This window comes from Nannospalax galili, unplaced genomic scaffold, assembly GCF_000622305.1.
Source record: "Nannospalax galili isolate Female #2095 unplaced genomic scaffold, S.galili_v1.0 scaffold1951, whole genome shotgun sequence".
Taxonomy (NCBI): domain Eukaryota; kingdom Metazoa; phylum Chordata; class Mammalia; order Rodentia; family Spalacidae; genus Nannospalax; species Nannospalax galili.
Genome location: NW_008329136.1, coordinates 312703 through 332922, shown reverse-complemented (window position 1 = coordinate 332922; position 20220 = coordinate 312703). Strand labels below are relative to the sequence as shown.

Below are 20220 nucleotides of genomic sequence, written 5' to 3'. Positions count from 1 at the left end.
AGGCATGTTATGAGGATGCTCCCAGAGAGGCATAACTGAAGTGGGATGATCCACCCTGAATATGTGCAGCATCATTTCATGGGCTGCAAACGCCAGCCAAATAAAAGAAAGGAAGTAAATGGAACACAGCATATTCTCTCCCTCCCCCTCCCCCTCTGCCTCCCCTCTCCCGCTCCCTGTTCCCCCCTTCCCCTCCCTCTCCCATCTCCCCTCCCCTCTCCCTCTCCCTTTCCTCCCTCTATCTCTGTCTTGCTCCTTCTTGACCATGGATTCAATGTGACTAGCTGCTATGCCTTCTCCTTTTTAAACTGTAAGCCAAAACAAACCCTCCCTTCCTTAAGTTACTTTTTGTCATACCAATAAGAAAACTAAATAATATACCCTTTTTCTTTTCATTTTTGAGAATTTCATACATGAGTATTATATTTGCATTATTTATACCCCTTCCTGGTCCCCCTCCAACTCCTCCCATGACTCCCCCCACTCCCTCTCGATTTTTGTTACATAAACATACATACATACATATATACATACATTTTTAACTATAACTGTATATATATGTATATATATATAATTCACTGAATCCGTTTAATGATACTCATGTGTGCCTATGTTTAGGGCTGCCCATTTGGGGTTAGATAACCTCTCAGAGAGCTAGTCCCTGAAGAAAACTGATTCTCCCTTCTTCAGCATCCACTGATTGCCTACAGCTCTTCATCCTGAGGTGCGACTCTGTGAAATTTCCCCCATCCACCTTGGCATGTCACCTGGCTTTGTCATTATCAGAGCTTGTTAGACTACCACACTGTGGAGCTGTCGTTGGTGTAGCTTCCCTATCCCGTATAAAATGCATTAACTAGCAGCAGGTGTCTGTCCCTCTATGTCTTTCAATCCTTCTACCTCCTGTGATGTTCCTTGAGCCTTAGGTGCAGAAGTTACATTATAGATGTGTCACTTAGGACTGGGAACCTCACAGTCACTTATTCTTTGCATTTGACCAGTTGTGAAACTGTAATAGTCTCCATCTGTTGTAAAAAGAAGCTTCTTTGGTGAATAGTGAGAAGTGCACTTGTCTGTACATATAAGGATACATATTTAGAGTAGTAGGAAACCACATTGGTCTAGGGAAGTGACAGAAGTGGGTTCTTCTCTAGGGTCTATGATCTCTCCAACCATGTGTACTTAGCTATGTTTGCAGCACCATGCATGAATTCCCTCCCATTGAGTGGGCCTTAAGTCCAATTAGACAATTGTTGTTTACCCTCAAGAAAAAAGTGCCACTATTGCACCAATAATTTACTGGAACAGTCATTCTTGTGGTTCAAACTTGAAAAAAAGAATAAAGAAAACATATGACCCAATTAAAAATTGGGCTACAGCTCTGAACAGAGAGTTCGCAAAAGAAGAAATAAAAATGGCTAAGAAATACTTTAAAAAGTATTCAACATCCTTAGTAATTAGGGAAATGCAAATAAAAACTGCTTTAGGATTTCATCTTATCCATCAGAATGGCTAAGATCAAGAAAACAAATGACAACAAATATTGGGGAGGATGTGGGGAAAGCAGACCCCTCATTCACTGCTGGTGGGATTGAAAATTGATGCAGCCACTACGAAAATCAGTGTGGAGAACTCTTTAAAAACCAAAACTAGATCTGCATAGGATCCAGCTGTACCATTCCTTGGCATATACACAAAGATGCCATATCCTACCACAAAGATATTTGCTTAGCCTTGTTTATTGCTGCTCTTCACAATAGGTAAGAAATGGAAACAACCTAAGTGCCCTTCAGCCAATGAATGAAATATGGCACATTTATACAATGGAGTTCTATTCAGCAGTAAAGGAAAACAGAATCATGAACTTTTCAGGTACATGGATGAAACTAGAAACTGTTATACTAAGTGAAGTAGCCCAGAGTCAGAAAAACAAGCAACACGTATTTCTCTCTCATTTATGGATCCTAGCTCCAAATCCTTAGATGTGAGTATATATCCTGGTGTAACTGCAGGAGCCAGGAAAAGAGCAGGAACCATGGGGGAGAGGGAAAGAAAGAGCTTCAGGGAGGAGGAGGAGTAGCACGCAGGTGTTATCAGGGAGGAAATGGGGAAATGAGGAGTACTTTAACTGGGGAGGGAAGAAGAAGTGGTGTCTAGGGGAGAGAGACGAAAGAGAGATAAATAATACTTAAATGTTCTGAAAAGTCAAAGGGAAATGTAGTATTCAATAAGAATACTGAAAATACACATATATGTGTACTAATACAATGTATAATACATATACATATATATTATATAAATGCGTGTGTATAGCTGAAGGTTATATAACAAAAATCATAGTGCCAGGCAAGGGAAACTTCCCCTTGAGCTGCCGGTCAGGGTAGTCCAAGAGACCCCCAAAACAACACAGGCTATTGCCCCAACCCTCCCAGAACTTGAAGGTAAAATCCTAAAGGAAGATGCGACATGCTTTGGACACAGGACTTGAAGCAATTGAACTGGAGCTGACCTGGAAGCCTCCTCCCTGAAGACTAGCTCTTGTAGTATCAGAGGACACTTTGCAAAGTGCCAGTGAGGAAAACCAGTCAACACACCCCTTTTGTTAAATGTGTTTTCTGCTTTACTCATTCATCTATCAGTCTGTGTTTAATGAGCTCTATTATGTGTATGCCTCTGTGTGGATGGATAATGTGGCAAATATTGTTGCTGTCTTCAAGGAGATTATAAATTGCCCTCAAGTGTGGAAGTCAAGCTTGATATGTGTACTAGTCAAAGGCATCCAGAGAAACAGAAAACATCTACATGGAGGCAAGGAGAGGATAGGAGAGGCCAGACATGCAGTTGCTGCCGAAGGTGTGAAAGCTCGCTGGAGAGGTGCTGGTGCAAGTCCATGTTCAAAAGCAGAAGAATCTGTCATGTAACAGAGTTTTCCTTGGGAGATACAACACAGATGTCTACTCACCCCGGAAGAGGAACCCACAATGGACCAAAGTAATGATTGTACCAAAGTTCAGCTTGATGAACCATTGATTTTTCTTTAGGGTTACTAACAGAAGTATGGAGGAGGGATTTCAGGAGCAGAGATGACTCAGAAAAGGAGCTGCATCACTAAAAAGCCCATCCCAACACAGGTCATGACTCACGAAAGCTGCAACCCGGAGCTCTCGGGTCAGACTGCAGGCAGCTCAACAGTCTGAGAAATCTCTTCTCTGCAGCTTGGCTGGTCGGAGTCTCCCCCGCAAACCCCTCCCCTCAAGTTATTTATTCTTGTTATAAAACTTGGAGAGGAACCTTAGAGAATCTTGTTTCCACTTTCCTAGACACGTGACATTTTGTTTACCCCTGGCATCTCATGAAGTACTCCCCCCATTGTGGAGGGAATATTTAATTTGGAGGAAACTGCTATACGACAAGCTAGAGCCTGATGTCCATGGTCAACCGAGGCAGTAGCAGCAGTTATATCCATTCAGGAAGGGCTGTGGGTACAGTAGCTTCCTTCTGCTTTTTCTTGTTCTGTCCAGGTCTCCAATCTATTAGATGGTGCCACTCACATTCAGGGTGAGTCTTATCAACTCCAGGTGCTGATCCACATCCCATTCTTCCAAATAAATACCATCACAAATGCACTGACATATATGCTTTACCAATCTTCTAGGCATTCTCCAATCTAGTCGATAACCAGACTTAGCCAACACATTATCTGTTATATAATCAGAACATTACCTAATGCACAAAATACAAAATTTATACTACAAAATCTCTAGAGAAGAATTCTGGACACGATTGTGTATTAGAGGCTGTGAATGTAATGTAGTAAAGCTGAGTCATGGCAAAAAAGGTTAGACTCTACTCCAGAGGGAGACAGGAGGAACACCGGAATTTCACAAAGGGAAAGGCAGGACAGCTAGACGGCCGTGCATGAAAAGGCCAACACGACAAAAAGAAATAAGCCATGCCAACCACAGCTCCAGCTGTGTGGCTGCCCAGCAAGGAGGGGGCAAACAAGTCTGATAGAAAAGATAAGCCTAGGCCTTGGCGAAGAGACTGGCAGTCCTACCCACAAGGCAAGCCCACAGCTCTGTAAGCCTCAACTATAGTTGTGGGTTTGGGTGAGACAGTGACTCCTCTTGTGGGATGAATCAGCAAAGAAGAGGAATTCCATTTTGTCACTGCTTAGCTTAAGGGCTGTGACCAGGTGCCATCCTGAGAGGGAACCTGTTGCTCAAAACTGATTTACCCTGGAGGCCTAATAACAGTGAGCAATCACAAGTCAATCTGCCATAACCATCAGATGGAAGACATTGCGTATGTGGTGGAAGGAGGGTGCAGTCATGGAGAGCAGCAGGGCTGGATGTTGGCAAGCCGCAAAGAGAAGGCAGCATGAGACTTGGCTCAAGCAGTAAAGGGTACAGGGGGAGGCAGATCCACACTCAGTGGTTAGGAACAAACCCTTACTGTGGTGGTTTGAGTGAGAATGTTCCTCTAGTTGGTGGTGCTGTTTTGGGAGGTTTAGAGAGTGGATGTGGCCCTACTGAAGGAAACAAGTCACTGTGGGCAGGCTTTGAGAGTTCATAACCTTGCCCGGTTTTGAGTTTGGCTTTCTCTGCTTCCTGTGCCTGGTTGAAGATGTAAGCATTTGGCTTTCTGCTCTGGCCACCTCTGCTGCCATGTCTCCCTGCCATGATGGGCTCTTATCCCTCGGGAACTGTAAGCCAATTAACTCTTCCTTCCATATGTTCCTTAGTCATGGTGTTTTACCACAGCAACAGAGAAGTCACTACACACCTAACAACTGAGAATAGCTTTGAGTTTGATAGTTAAGAACCTGAGGTCATTAAGTGGATCAAGTTCTAAGGCCGTTTTATCTGCCATGGGGTTCACTGCTGTAGAGACTGAGAACTCTGAAGCTCCAGCAGACTGTCATATCCTGCCAGCAAGGTGATTAATGCTTAGTGGCTTTTAACCTGTGGAGTCAGGTCTGCTTATACAGAGCTCCTGCTGTGTGTGTTTCCTCTCTCCTAGCACACTTAAGGGACATTCCTCCACTAGGTAGAACATTAGCCACAATAGGGTTCACAAACTAGAGACTATTGGGAGGGTGGGAGAGCCTTTTCAGACTACAGATTGCAAAACCAAGTGTGGCCAGCTGAGCTCCTAGGATGTACAAGTTACTAAAATGAATACAGCTCTGGAAGACACTTGACACTTGTTCAGACACTTGTTCACAAGAGTCCTCAAATTGAACTGACCTTTGCACATTGACCTGAATTCCAATTTTGGGGAACCCAGAAAGAAGCCATTCCAATTGCCCTCTCTCTGTCTCTCTGTCTCTCTGTGTCTGTCTCTGTCTCTCTCTGTCTCTCTGTCTCCCTCTGTCTCTCTATCTCTCTCTGTCTCTGTCTCTATCTCTCTGTCTCTCTCTCTCTGTCCTTTCTGTCCTTTTTGTTTCCTTTTACTATATGTTTAGTAGTATTTTATCTTCTGTTTAAACAAATTTACAGCTTTGTTTTATTCTTATTATATTTATCTAATTTTGTTTATTCATGTTTTCATTTTTGAACAATTTTTTAAGTTTTGTTTCTTGCCCCTAGTGTTTCTCTTTATTTCTTTTTACTAAACTTTCAGCAGCATTTTGACTTTATCTTATTTTTGTTAGTTATAAAAGACTTATGTTTTAAATTTTCATTCCTGTTCTTATATTTATCTAATTTTGCTTATGAACTTGTGTGTGTGTGTGTGTGTGTGTGTGTGTGTGTGTGTGTGTGGGAATGTATTTATGGACAAGGGCATGTGTGTGGAGACCAGAGGATGACTTTCGGGGGAGTCAGTCTTCTGCTTCAACTGTGGGTTCTAAGGGTTCTTAGACTCAGGTCATCAGGCTTGCATAGGAAGTGCTTTCACCCACTGATCCATCTCACCAGTCTTTGAACTTTGTCATTTGTGGGCAGTCTTTTTTCTTTTTTGAAATCTGTTGCACTTTCCTCTTTACCTAACAGTCTTCTCTAGTATTTTTTTCTTTTATTTAATATTGTCTCTCTAGATTCCCCTTTCCCGGCCTCTTACTTTACATCACTTATTACATATTTTTACATTTACCCTAAATAAATTTTAACTTCATAGCACACTTACGATGGTGAATATTGAGTGCCAATGCAGCAGAATCTAGAATCACTCATGATACAAGCCTCTCTGGGCACACTTGTAGGGGATTACCTAGGTTAGGGTAGCCTCTGGGCATGCCCATGAAGGATTTTCTTTTTTATTTATTTTAATTTTTAAATTTTAATTACTTTAATTTTTAATTATTTTATTTTATTTAATTTTCATTATTTTTATGTGCATGAGTGTTTTGCCTGTATGCATATCATGCTGTGGAGGTCAGGAGAGGGCGTTGAATCCCCTAGAACTGGGTTTGCAGATGGTTGTTAGTAGCCACGTAAGTGCTGGGAACTGAACCTGGCTCCTCTGCAAGAGCAGTTAGTGCTCTAAAATACTAAGCCATCTACGCAGCCCCAAGAGATTTTCTTGATTAAGTTAATTGAAGTTGGACAGTCCATGGTAGATATGGATAACCCAGATATAAGGAGGTCTGAGGAGAAAGCTTTTACTTCTTGCTATTTGCCTTGTCTTGCTGGTAATTCCATCTATTCTCTTTATATCTTACTAGTGAGTTCATCCATTCTGTTGCTGCTGCTGCCGCCACTGAAACACGGTGCCTTACCCTTCCAATACAGACTGAAGACCAGTGGCTCTCCAAGAATCCTCAAGGCCTTCAGTGCCAGATTGGTACAGCTGAAGCATCTGGCCTCATGGACTGAATATTTGGGCTCCCAGCATCTCCAATAAGACCACCATTGATGTATTATCCAGGATGTATCATATAACCCAATCTAATAGATCACCTTATAATGTAGATTCATTCCATCAGTTCTGTTCCTCTAGAGAACCCTGAGTAAAACAACACCGTGCAATGCTCTTGCCACTTTCTATCCTATGATCATTTGTGATATATTCGTTGGCTTTTAATCATGTTTTAGACTAATTCTACATATTGTTGATGTTATTGTTACTATAGATCTGTTTTCTCTTATCTTGGAGGATTGAGCCTCAAGAGTAGGATGTTCATGAATAAAATCTCAGATAAAACTGAGATAGTCAAACTAATAGATGCACAAATTGCAACACAGAAACGCAAGAAATATGAAAAAGCAAGGCAACATAACCGTTAGGGTTCGAGAATTGAGAATAATTCCCACAGATACCCAAAAAGATTATACAAAATTTTATTTAAGAATTTAAAGTAAAAAAGGACAACAAACAAATGGTGGCTAGCCAGGCACAGACTTCACGAGCCAAAGATGGAGTCTGGCCCCAAACAATAGCAGGCAAGAGTTTTTATTGGGGCACTCCACAGAAACCCACATGCACCAAGCATTTTTAAAAATAATTGGATGTCCCCATATCCTGTGTATGGGGAAAGTCTTGATTAGTAGGGCTGTCTTCAGGGCATTGGAATCATTGGAATGTTCTGAATAATATCTTTTAGAGTCAGAAGCTTTTGTTTATACCTTATAAGGCTTTTACATGTACAATATGCCTGAGCTTGTCTGGGCTTGTCTAAAGAAGCTGGCCAAAATGGAATCAGAGCATTCTGGCTGTTCATTCCCCCCTAGAGTTATGGCAAGGGTTAAACCTTTAAGCCAAGCAAATTACAGAAGCAGAAAGAAGTGGTTAGACAGCGCATTTAGGGTGGTGGAACCATTGTCATAAGGCTCGGGGTCTCGATTTAAATGAGTATACTGTGAACGCAGTACCATCAGTTGGACTATCTGTATCCGTTCTCAGATGAATTTGAGGAAGGCATTAAGAATACAGGGGTCACAGATTACTGCTAATAGGAGCAAGAGGAGAGGTCTGACTATTGCTGAGATCAAAGTTGTTAACCATGGGGACCAGTCAAATAGAGATTCGTACCAATTTTGTTGATTTAGTCGTTTGTTTTTTCTTTTCTTAAGTCTTTTATGGACCTCAGTCAAAGACTGTTTTATAACTCCTGAGTGATTAACATAGAAACATCACTGTTCCCCTAGGGCAACACAGAGTCCTCCTTTTTTTAGAAAAAGTAAATCCAGCCCTCTCCTATTTTGTAAGGTTATCTCAGCTAAAGAGGATAGAGAGTCTTTGAGGTAGTGGATAGATTTTCTAATGACTGTATGTCTAAGTCTATGGCCTGTCTAAGAAGGTGATCATTTTTATCCTGGAGGACTAGCGCTGAAGCCCCCAGACCAGTTGCAGTGGTTCTCTGACCTCGAGTAAAGTAGACAGGACAATTGCAGTGGTTCCTATGGCCCTACGAGGTCTAGACTCTTCTGAGACTCTGGTTTCCTTTTCTATGTCTGTTCTATAATATAGATGGGGAACCAGCTGTACTAGTACACAAAAATCCCTGGTCTGGTTAAAATGGATGAGTGGAGGCATGTAGTTAAGCCAGAGGTACAGGCCCACCAAGTGGAGTTGGGGGGCACCATATATGGGTTAGGTGCAGTAACCCCTATCTCTTGAACAGAGTTACATAGATGTTGGTAAGAAGGGGGGACAATTTTATGTGAGGGAGTCACGCATAGCCCTTTTCCATACACTTGGGTGAGGGTAAGTCCCCTTCTCCCTGTAGGCGGGGTGAATTCTACAGTCAGTGGGGTGAGAAGTGACAACATAATTTCCTGGGAGAGCTAACCCATCATAAAAGGGAGGGCTCGGGTCCATGAAAAACCAGCAATGGATAGTAAGGTTAGGGGAAGTATTATTTAAAGCAATAAAGGTGGCATTTAGGAGATTCATAAGCCCAGGGGATGGCTGCAAGGGCTCTTGGACTCGTCAGATCTCTGGGGGTGTGGATCTAGGTGTGGGCAAAGTAGCAGTTTTATCCAGCCAGACGATTTGGCTAGGAGCTGGTCTCTCGACAGATTTAAAAATAGTTAAATCCAGTGTTGGTCGTCCTATAGGCTGTAACACTATCTGAGCCAGCCCCATCTGGGTAGTCCCCAAGATTGGACCCACCTGAAGACCGACTGAAAAAAGTATTCCTGGATCAGTCCCTGTGGTGTATAATCTGAGGCCCCAAGTTCGCCCATCAATCCATTTTTGTAGGTTTTTAAGTTCCTTTTCAGTCGGTAGTGACAGGGGCAGCCCAATTAATATATCCGGTAGACACACAGCTCCATGAAGCACAGAAGTAGTCCCCTGGCCCCCCACAAGTACTTCTTCGGTCACCATTGTTGCCCGGGCAAACATAGAAGTGGTGCTCCTTCATCCTCTTTCAGTCAAGGGGACACTGACAAACATAATTTACAGTGCCTGATGGGGTGTATGATTCCCAAGCTCCTTCAAGCAGGTCACAGAGGTTGAATGTAATCTTGGGGAACCAGGTGCCTGGAGGTCCCAGGTGGGAGGAGATGGTCACTATCTTTCCAGTGGATATGCTACTAAATACCCAGGTGAGGTTTTGGAGTCTATGAGGGGAGTTAGCTAGGGCAGTATAAAAATAATAAATATTTAAAAAAAGAAATACAAAAGCAACAAGGGTTATGGTGTGGCAGAGAGTTTTAGCTTGAGAGGACTGTCTTTTACCCATGTGACCTTCCATCTCTTATTGACTTGGTCTGACCAATCTTCTGATGCAGGCTTTAAATGCGAGTGATGTATCCAGGTCCGGACACTGGCCACCTTAACTGCAGTAGGGGTGGTGAGGATCATGATGTGTGTCCCCTTCCATCGAATGTGTGGCCCCTTCCATCGAGGTCCGAGGGGCTCCTTGTGGTGCCGTCCCACCCAAGCAAGGTCTGCTGGCTTGAATCTGTGTGGTTGGGCTGGTGGCAGTTCATAGCTGTGCCTCAGCAAGGGGAAAATGTTGTCTTGTGCAATCTGTAAGGCCTGTAGGGACTTAAGAAATTGGGATTCAGACAAGTAAATTAGCACATCTGAAGGCAGCTTGGGAAACAAAGGGGGTGGTCACTTCAGACAAGTCAATTAGCACATCTGAAGGCAGCTTGGGAAGCAAAGGAGGTGGTCAGCCATACATGATTTCAAAGGTGTTAGATCTTGAGTATATGGGGTATTTTGAGTATATGGGGTATTTCTGACCCTGTATAGGGCAAAAGGTAGGAGGCCTGTTCAGTCATCACTAGTTTCCAGGCTTAATTTGGTCAAGGTCTCTTTAAGGGTCCTATTCATTCTCTCTACTTTTGCCCTGAGCTGTGGGGGTGGTATGCACAATGTGGCTTCCAATTAGTCCCCAGTGTTTTAATTAACTCGAGTTACCTTAGAGATGAAGGCTGGTCCATTGTCTGACCCGATCATAGAGGGGAGTCCATACCTTGGTATTAGTTCATTGATGATCTTTTTAACCACCATTGAGGCAGTTTTCCCCTTTGTGAGAAACGCTTCGACCCATCCTGAAAAACTAGGAGATATTTATAGCCATACCTGCCAGGTTTTACCTCAGTGAAGCCCACCTCCCAATGGACGCCAGGCACAGTGCCCCTCTCCCTTCTGGTTGGGGGCATGACTTTTCCTCTTGGATTAGTAACCTGGTAGGAGCAACATCTGGAAAGACAGCTCTCAATCAGTTTGGTTAGATTGAAAATGTGGTATGAAGTCAGGAGTTCTTGTAACTTTCTCTTTTCTAGGTGAGCCCCTTTGTGAAGTTTATATATTAAGTCCTCTGCCAGTTTATGTGGCAGAATGAGCCTCCCATCAGAGGTATATCTCCATTCATTCTTGATCTTGGTATTTTCCAGGGAATTTAAATCTTGATCATCCTGAGCTGAGTAGGAGGGCTCTTCTGGCAAGAGGGGTTCAGGCAGAATAACCAGTATGTTCGAGGCTGTTAGGGCTGCTTCTCTGGCTTCTAGGCCCTCTCTCCTGTTTCCCTGTGCCTCCAGTGAATCCCCTTTTTGGTGCTCCGGACAATGGACGATGGCCAGTCTCTTTGGTAACCATATGGCCTCCAGGAGTTTTAAGATCTCTTGTTTATTTTTGATAGTCTTTCCTTCTGCTGTCAGGAGCCCCCTCTCCTTGTATATAGCCCCGTGGACGTGAGCCATAGCAAAAACATAATGGCTATCAGTGAAAACATTAACAGTCTGGTCTTTACTTAACTTTAAGGCCTGAGTCAGGGCAATTATTTCAGCCCTCTGGGCAGAGGTCCCATCTGGCAGGGAAGAGGCCCACACTGTCCATGATGGACTGACGACTGCCACCCCCGTGTACCTGGTTCCTTTCTTAATGAAGCTATTATCATCTGTGAACAGAATTAAGTCCTGGTGGAACATCTGTCAGGTCTTCCTGAGTCCCATGTAAGCTGCAGAGTACCTCCAGGCAGTCGTGAAGGACCTCAAGATCTGGTTCTGGCAGCAAAGTGGCAGGATTGAGAGCGGTGCTGGAGAGGAGCTGGATGCAAGGGGGATTAAGGAGCAAGGCCTGATAATGCGTCAACTGAGCATTTGTCATCCATTGGTCAGGGGGATTTTTAAGGACCCCCTCAATTGAGTGAGGGGTGGTGACCATAAGGGGCTGTCCCATCTTGAGCTTATCTGCATCTTTAACCAATAAGGCCATGGCTGTGATAGTTCTGAGGCAGCCTGGCCATCCCGAGGCCACGGGATCAAGCTTTTTTGACAAGTAAGCCACAGGTCTCTTCCAAGGCCCGAGCATTTGGGTCAGGACTCCCTTCGCTATTCCCGCTCATTTGTCAAAAAAGAGCTGATAGAGCTTATGGATATCTGGCAGGGCCAAGGCCAGAGCCTACAATAAAGCCTTTTTAATTTCTTGAAAGGCCCTCTCCTGAGTCTCAGTCCATAGGAAGGATGACTCATTTTCTTGAGTGGCTTCATACAAGGGTTTTGCCAGCTCAGCAAACCCAGGTATCCAGAGTCGGCAGAAGCCTGCTGATCTCAAGAACTTTCACAACTGCCTGTGGGATCTTGAGCTTGGAATTTCCATAATGGCTTGCTTTCTGGCTGGTGACAGCCACCTCTGCCCATCCCTTAATATGTACCCCAAGTACATTACCTCCGTGACACAGAGCTGAGCCTTCTTGGTGGAAACCTTATACCCCAATGGGTCCAAGGTCAGGAGCAAATCTCTGGTGGCCTGAAGACAAGTGCCCTCATCCTCAGTGGCAATTAACAGGTCATCTATGTACTGTAGGAAGCTTACCCCCTGGGTGCAAGGCCTGATATTCCTGCAAGTCCTGGTGTAGAGCCTCATCAAAGATTGTGCGGGAGTTCTTGAACCCTTGGGGCAGTCGCATCCAAGTGAGTTGTCCATTAAAGCCCTGGTTTGGGTCTTGCCACTCAAAGGCAAAGATGGGTTGACTTTCCTTTGCCAAGGTCAGGCTAAAGAAGGTGTCCTTGAGATCTAGAACAGTATAGACTCTTCTCCCCAGAGAGAGTGAGCTCAGCAGGGTATATGGATTGGGGACTGTAGGGTGGATATCCTCTACTCTCTTGTTAACTTCTCTCAAATCCTGCACTGGGCAGAAATTGTTAGTCCCCAGTTTCTTGATGGGTAGGAAAGGGGTGTTCCATGGAGACTGCATGGAACCAGAATACCAAACTCCCTAAGGCGGTTTATATGTTTCATAATTTCTGCCCTGGCTTCGTGAGTCATTGGGTACTGTTTTACTCTTACAGGCTGAGCATTAGTTTTTAAAGTAACCATTATTGGTGGCTATTGGATGGCCCTCCCTGGGGGGATTAGTTTCCACCCAGACTCCAGGGATTGCTGCCTAGAGGTCCTTGAGGATAGCAGTTGGTCTCTTTTGAGGTGGGGGATGCACTCTCCATTCTTCTTCTAGTTGTAAGCATAGGATATAGGCTGCATCCAGTAGAGTCACATCAGGAGGTCCTCTCCCAGAGAAATGGATTTGAGCCTGAATTTTATTTAGCAAATCCCACCCAATAAGGGATATGGGCACTCTGGGACCACCATAAAGGAGTGTGAAACTGTCTTTTTACCTTACTTCCATTTTGGTATTCCAAGGGTGTTGAGCGATTCCCATGGCTCCTTGCACCCAGGTGCGTTTATTGGTCGATTTTCCCATAGGCTCTTTTAAAACTGACTATTGTGCTCCACTGTCAACTAGGAAGTTGATGGTTCATCCCTCCACTTGTAGGGTCACCCAGGGCTTGTGGTGGAGGTTTGCCAAGCCCAGGCCCCTCAGTTTTCTAGGTTTGCCAACTCGAGGATCTTGGGCTTGGAGGGAGGCTGGGATCCCATCCTTTGAGGACATTCCCCAGCCCAGTCGCCCAGCTGCTTAAATATGCACACTGGTCTCTTTTTGGGTGGGGCCGACCTTCCTGTGGGGGTCACGGGGCTCAGGTTCCCTTTTTCATAGAGGGTCGGTCCCCCCATTTGGGATTCGTTGCTCTTCCAGCCAACAATATCCTAGCCAGCGCTTTTGTTTGTCTTTCTTCAGGGGTTTCTCTGTTGTTAAATACCTTATTCGCCATCGCCATCAGCTCAGAAAGGTTTTTGCCTTCAAAACCTTCCGGTTTTTGAAGTTTTCATTTTATGTCTGGAGCTACCTGATTTACAAAAGCCATATTGATGGCCATCTGATTCTCTGGGGCCTCTGGATTTATGGGAGTATAAGTTCTGAAAGCCTCTAACAGGCGACCCAGGTATGCTCCAGGAGACTCATCCCTTCTCTGCATCACCTGACTGACCTTAGATAAATTGGTGGGGCACTTAGCAGCTGCTCAGAGACCTCCCCCGCATAAGAATCTGGTGATAGACCTTTAGGCATTCCCTACCTTCAGGAGTGTTATAGTCCCACCCCTCTCTTGGGTGTATGAGAGGGAAAGCAGCTGCAATCAAATCCGCAATCAAATCCTCATTCTCTGTTGGTCGCCCATCATTTCCAGGGACCACGTGCCTGCATTCCTGAAGGATGCGTTTCCATTCCTTGGTGGTGAACAGGATATTTAATAACTGTTGGCAATCATCCTAAGTGGGTTGGTGGATAAAAAGAACGGTATTCAGGAGGGAAATCAGGGCCTGAGGCTTCTCTGTGAAGGAGGGATTCTGTAACTTCCAATTATACAAGTCACTAGTAGAAAAGGGAAAGTAGATTACTGGGGAAATTCCATCCTCCCTTGGGGGCCCAATCTCCCTCAAGGGAAGAGCTCACACAATTCTCCCCTCCCCCTTCAAGAGAGTGTGCATTGGGTTGGGCTTGGTCACGGGAGGTGCTGGCTCAGCCATGGATGCTGGGGATGGAGACCAGGAAGGACTGGAAGAAGAGGAAGATGCTCATGACCTGCGCTCCCTAGGTCTATCCTGAGCACTCACTGGGGCCCTGTAAGGTGGCAGGAGTAAATCTTCCTCTGGCACTGAGGGAAGGACCTTGGGACCTGATGGGTTTTTGGTCTGAACTTTCTTCAGGGGAAGCAAAGTGGCTGGCCCCTTAGGCCTTGATGGTGGGGGCGGCAGTAAGGGGTGCAGCCAGTTGGAGGGGGCAGCAACCAGATATTGACAACCTTGGATGTATGGGATCTGGTCAGGGTGCCCCGGTTCCCCAAAGATAACTTCTTGAACCCTGTAGATGAGGGACAGGTTAAAGGACCCTTCAGGCAGCCATTCAACTTCAAAAGAGGGCCATTCGATGGTGCAGAGGGTCTGGAGGCAGGTCGGCTTGATACACAGTCCAGACACGTTCGAAGCTGCTCATTTGTATTCCTGAAAATGACTAAGAACTAGATTAAGGGGAGGTGAAGATCATGAGACTTTCTAACCCATTGTGGGATAAGCTTCAAGAAAAAAGAATATAAGGAGAAGGATGAGAATGAGAAGAAGTAGGATGGAAAGTCGATAGACAAGGTGGAGCTCCAAGCAGAGGGTGAGGACAGTATGAGATGGCAGTTCCCTAGAGGGGGAAATGAAAATCTCGCAGCGCGCAGGGTCAGCCAAGAAGGCTGCCCCTGTTCCTTTCCCAAAAAGATTTGGCCAGCCTGGATTCCACGTCAGACTGGAGCACGACTCCTGAACAGAAGAGGAGTTGGGGTGTCCCGTTCTCCTCCAGCTCTGGGATCAATAGTGCATCAGTCTGATCTCCATTGAGCCCCAGGATGTCTGGACTACCGAAAGGCAAGGAGAGAGAGAGAGAGAGAGAGAGAAAGAGAGAGAGAGAGAGAGAGGGGGGGGGAAGGCCAGCAGAAGTTACCAAGGCCAGCTCTGGTGGCACTCCTGTGGGTCTGGGGTCTCTATTCTCGAATCCCAGATGAGCCCCCACAATGTTAGGGTTTGAGAATTGAGAATAATTTCCACAGATACCAAAAAAGATTATACAAAAAGATTATTTAAGAATTTAAAGTAAAAAAGGACAATAACCAAATAGCGGCTAGCCGGGCACAGACTACATGAGCCAAAGATGGAGTCTGGCCCCAAACAATAGCAGGCAGGAGCTTTTATTGGGGCACTTCACAGAAACCTGCATGTGCCAAGCATTTTTTAAAATAATTGGATGTCCCCATATTCTGTGTACAGGGAAAGTCTTGATTGGTAGGGGCTGTCTTCAGGACATTGGAATGTGCTGACTAATATCTTTTAGAGTCAGAAGTTTTTGTTCATACTTTCTAAGGCTTTTATATGTATAATATGCCTGAGCTTGTCTGGGCTTGTCTAAAGAAGCTGGCCAAAATGGAGTCAGAGCATTCTGGCTCTTCAATAACCTCATTAAAACCATTTAGCTCAATTACTGAATTCAGAGATATTGAAATAGGTAAAATGCTGGATGAAGAATGCAAAAGTTTACTCAGCCAGGCTCAGTGATGTATGCCTTTAATCCCAGCACTCAAGAGGCAGAAGCAGGTAGATCTCTGTAAATTCAAGGCCAGTCAGGGCTGCACAGCGAGACCTTATGACAACAAAGTTGACTTGTAAAACTGCTCAATGAGGATACAAACAGACAGATGAAAGAAGTACGGAAATCAATCCAGGCCCTGGGGAGGAAAGCCAGCGACACAGATGAGAAAGTCAGAAATTAAGAAGATCAGCAATATAGATGAGATCAGCATCATGAAAGTTAGCAATGTAGAAGAGAATGTCAGCAGGAAATTCATAGTTTGAAAACAAACAATCAGAAATGCTGGCAATAAAAATTCAGTAAACAACATCACCAACCACAAAACTCACAAGGGGAAAAGTCACTAATAGACTTGACTAAACAGAAGAAAGACTGTCAGGGATAGGGTGCAAAGTCAAAGAAATACTATGTTCAAACATCAATAAAGAAAAAAAAAGAAGCAATCAAGACCACAAGTTTCTGAGAAACTATACATAGTTTCTGAGAACTATGGTATATGATCAATATACCAAACCTAAGAATCTGCAGGCTAGAAAAAATACTGGAAATAAAAACTAAAGGCATAAAAAACACATGCAATTAAATTATATTAGAAAGTTTCTAAAATCAAGAGGATGAAATGGACATGTAAGCATAATACATACTTAGAATTATAAGCAGACGTCATCAGAGAAAAACCTCTCTATGACACCTAGGTTTGAAATGAAAAATATACAAAACAAACAGTATGAAATGCTGTAAGAGAAAAATCATCAGTTCACAAAGGCAAACATCAGAATAACACCAGTTCTTTCAACAGAAACCCTAAAATCCAGGAAAGCATTTGAATAACATAGTTCAAGCCCTGAAATAAAATAACTGCCAACCAAGATTGCTGCATCCAGAAAAATTCTCTTTAAAATTTACAGAGAAGTAAGGACATTCCAAGAAGTAAGGACTAAAGCAACTTATGACCACAATGCACCGAACACTAAACACTTTGCAAATGACACAGGGCTCCTAAACACAGAGGAGGAAGACAAGTCTTAACCAAGAAGGCATAGGAAAGAACAAATTTCATGATAAGAATGAATGAATAAAGGAGAGTGAAGCAATAGTCCATCATAGCCAGCACAGTCATCTCCACTGCAAACGGGGAAGAAGGAAAGAAACGAACAGTAATACAACCAGGAAAACACCAACAAAATCATAGGAATTAGCAAACCTCTCTCAAGAACAGCCCTTGGTGTTAATGGTCTTTTACTCTCCAATTAAAAGATGCAGACTAGCTGGTTTTATTTAAAAAGAAGATTCATCTATTTATCGTCCTCAAGAAACACATTTCACTGACAAAGATACTCAGATCGAGAGTAAAATAATGGAAATAAATATACCAGGTAAACGAAAGTAAAAACACAGGCCAGCATAGCAATTCTGACAACCGATAAAGTAGACTTTAGGCCAAAATTAGTCAGAAGAGATAAATAAGGCCACTTCATATTAACACAGAAAATATCTATCAATAATATATAATAGTTATAAATATACATGCACCTAGCTTAGGGCTCTCAGTTTTATAAAACAAATCCTAATGGAGATAACACATAATATAGGTCCTGATACAGAAATAGTGGGTGATCCCAATAGGATTGGGATCAATAGGGTTATTGAGACTAAAAATCAATAAGTAAAATTACAGTTAATTTGCATCATAGATCAAATGGACTTAATAGATATTTTCAAAATTTTCCCTCTAACAAAATGTTCCCTCTAATAGTTCCATAATACATATTCTTTTCAACATTCCATTGAACTTACTCTAAAATTGATCACATTTTGATCCATGAAGTCTTAAAAAAAGAGTCATAGTGAAATAAAACTAGAAACCAATAATGTAAGAAACTATTGACAGCTTCTGGAGCGTCTGTGGTGGGGATTGCCAGGCAGCTCTCCCTGCCCTCAATCTCGGGCCCAGCCGGAGCAGCAGCCAGAGAGGGGTGGTAGGACGAACGTGTGCACGGTGCATGGTGAGGTGAACCCAGACACATGGGTGATGAACAGCCATGGCATCTGGCTCTCCTGTGTGCTGGCCATCAGACTCCTGCACATAATGCTGCTGAGCATCCCCTTCGTGAGTGTCCCAGTCATCTTGTCATTGTCATCATCCCTGTCATTTTGGTGACCCTCACCAAACTCATCCACAACGCGGGCACGCACATCTTCCTGAATATGGTGAAAGGGACAATTTTGAGACCCAGAACCAGGGCAAAGCTGACCCACTGGGAGCAGATGGACTTTGGGGTCCAGTTCACCACCTCTTGGAAATTCTTGACCATTGTGCTGTACTTCCTCACCAGCTTCTACACCAAGTTATGACTAAGTCCGTTTCATCCTCACACTGTGTTCTTGATGAGTGTGCTCATCCCCAAGCTGCCCCAGCTCCATGGAATCTGGAGTTTTGGAATTAGTAAGTACTGAGGGTGTAGCTCCTTCCTGGCCAGGTTGGCAGGGGAAGGGTAGAAAGCCTTTGCTGTGATGCTGAAGACAGGAGCCTCTGACACTGAGGGAAATGGGGGTGAGCTCTTGTCTGGCTTCCCCCTTGTTCCCCAGTAGCCAACTTGGGAGTAGCTTGTAGTGGGGTTAGGGTAGGGCCCTTGCGCTTTGGGCCACAGCTCGGAGGGCTCCGATTAGTGCGTATTTAGAATTTGAAGCTCAGCCTGATCATAGAATTGAGTATACGGATAGGCTTGATGTTGCTAGAATGAATAAGCCTCCAAGGTTTAAGTTGACTAGTGGGTATGGTATTGGGAATGGAATTCATAGGGATAGAGCTAGGGCGAGGACTAGGGTGGGGGCAATGGTAAGGTGAGTGATGAGGTAAGGGGTTTTAGTGGTTCTTTGATAAATAGTTTTATGGCATCTGCGAACTCATTCTGAAGTTTTTGATCTTTTGTTTTTGCCTTTTTAATAGGACACCAGGGGGGTAATCATGGAAGGGGCTGGGCTCCCTGGTTGACTATGGACCTGCGAGGTTGGGACAGGAAGCCAGGGAGAAATTCCGGTTGGCTTATTTACCCTCAGGCACCCTTAGCACTTTAGCCGCCCCCCTCCCCCCAGGAAGGCGCAGAGGGATGGTATGCCTTCTACATTGTTTCCCTTCAGTTCTTCAGTCTGTAGGGCAAAACTCACTGTTTCGTGTATATTGGAAGCCCGGTGTAGCACTGCCTCAGCCCTCTGGGTAGAGAGCTGTCTGATCCAAATATCAGGCTTTGGCGGAGTCTCTGTAACTCATCCTGGATGTGGGTAAGTCATTGGATGGGGAAAGGCAAGGAGAGGAAGGTAGGGCTGGCGCGGGGCGTGGGGGGGGGGGACCCCTGGTCTAGAAGTAGAGGGTTAGGATGCTCCTGCCCTGGTCCTGGGAAGTCTCGGCAGGGGCAGGGAGGTGGATAGTGGGTTGAAACTTGGAGTGGGCTGGATAGCAGCAGCCAGCAAAGAGTGGTGTAAAGAGATCTGGGGAGAAGTTAGACCCAACGGCCTTTGGGATGTGGGCTGAGAGGAGAGCTGACTTGGAGGATTAATTTACCAAGAATGGTGGTGATAGGGAAGGCAGGCTTCTGTGGGCTTGAAGCTTCTGGTTGGCATGAGGGGCGTGCGTGTCTGGAAGTGGCCGTAAGCCATCAGAAGCCCAGGGCCAATTTGACGCTTATAGTGGGGCCCTTCCTCAGCCCCTTACCTTGTGTCTTTGTGCAGACCGGTGCTGGGGAATGCATCTTGTGCCTAAGGTAGGCCATGAAGACACCGCCACATGAGGTCGGTGGGTTCTAGAGTGCCGCAGGATCTCTGCTCATGCAGGGCGGTGGAAGGAGCATCTGCAGGCGCTGTCTCCTCAGCCTGAGGACAAGTGGGGCCCCGAGACTGAGATTGGGCTGGAGAAAACTGTCTTCTCCCTTCGTTGCTTAGACTGGGGGTGTATTCCTTTGGAAAGGTGTGAGTGCCCAAGCTCTCTCCCAGGGGCTGCAGGGAAGAGAGAGGTCACTAGCCCTGTTTTCTTCCCCTGGTCTTCACCCCCATGTATTCTAAGGAACTTTCACCTTATGATCTTTCTAAGCAGTGCGAACAGATTTTTACTCCCTTTGTAGAGTATTCTGAAAAAACGAAAATTAAAGCAATGTGCTCCTGTTTTGTTTTGTTTTGTTTTGTTTTTTTTAAAGCAACTACAGGGGGCTGGAGAGATGGCTCAGTGGTTAAGAGCACGGGTTGTTCTTGCAGAAGACCCAGGTTTGAATCCCAGCACCCACATGACAACTAACAACTGTTCATAACTCCAGTCCCAGGGTATCCGACAGCCTCTTCTGACCTCTGCGGGCATTGCACAA

The 20220-nt window shown here is 44.7% G+C and overlaps 1 pseudogene; it reads left to right on the top strand.

The window, feature by feature from the left end:
• The window catches only part of LOC103734106, a 43576-nt pseudogene extending 25254 nt beyond the window's left edge, over positions 1 to 18322 (top strand).
• Positions 18323 to 20220: the final 1898 nt, after the last annotated feature.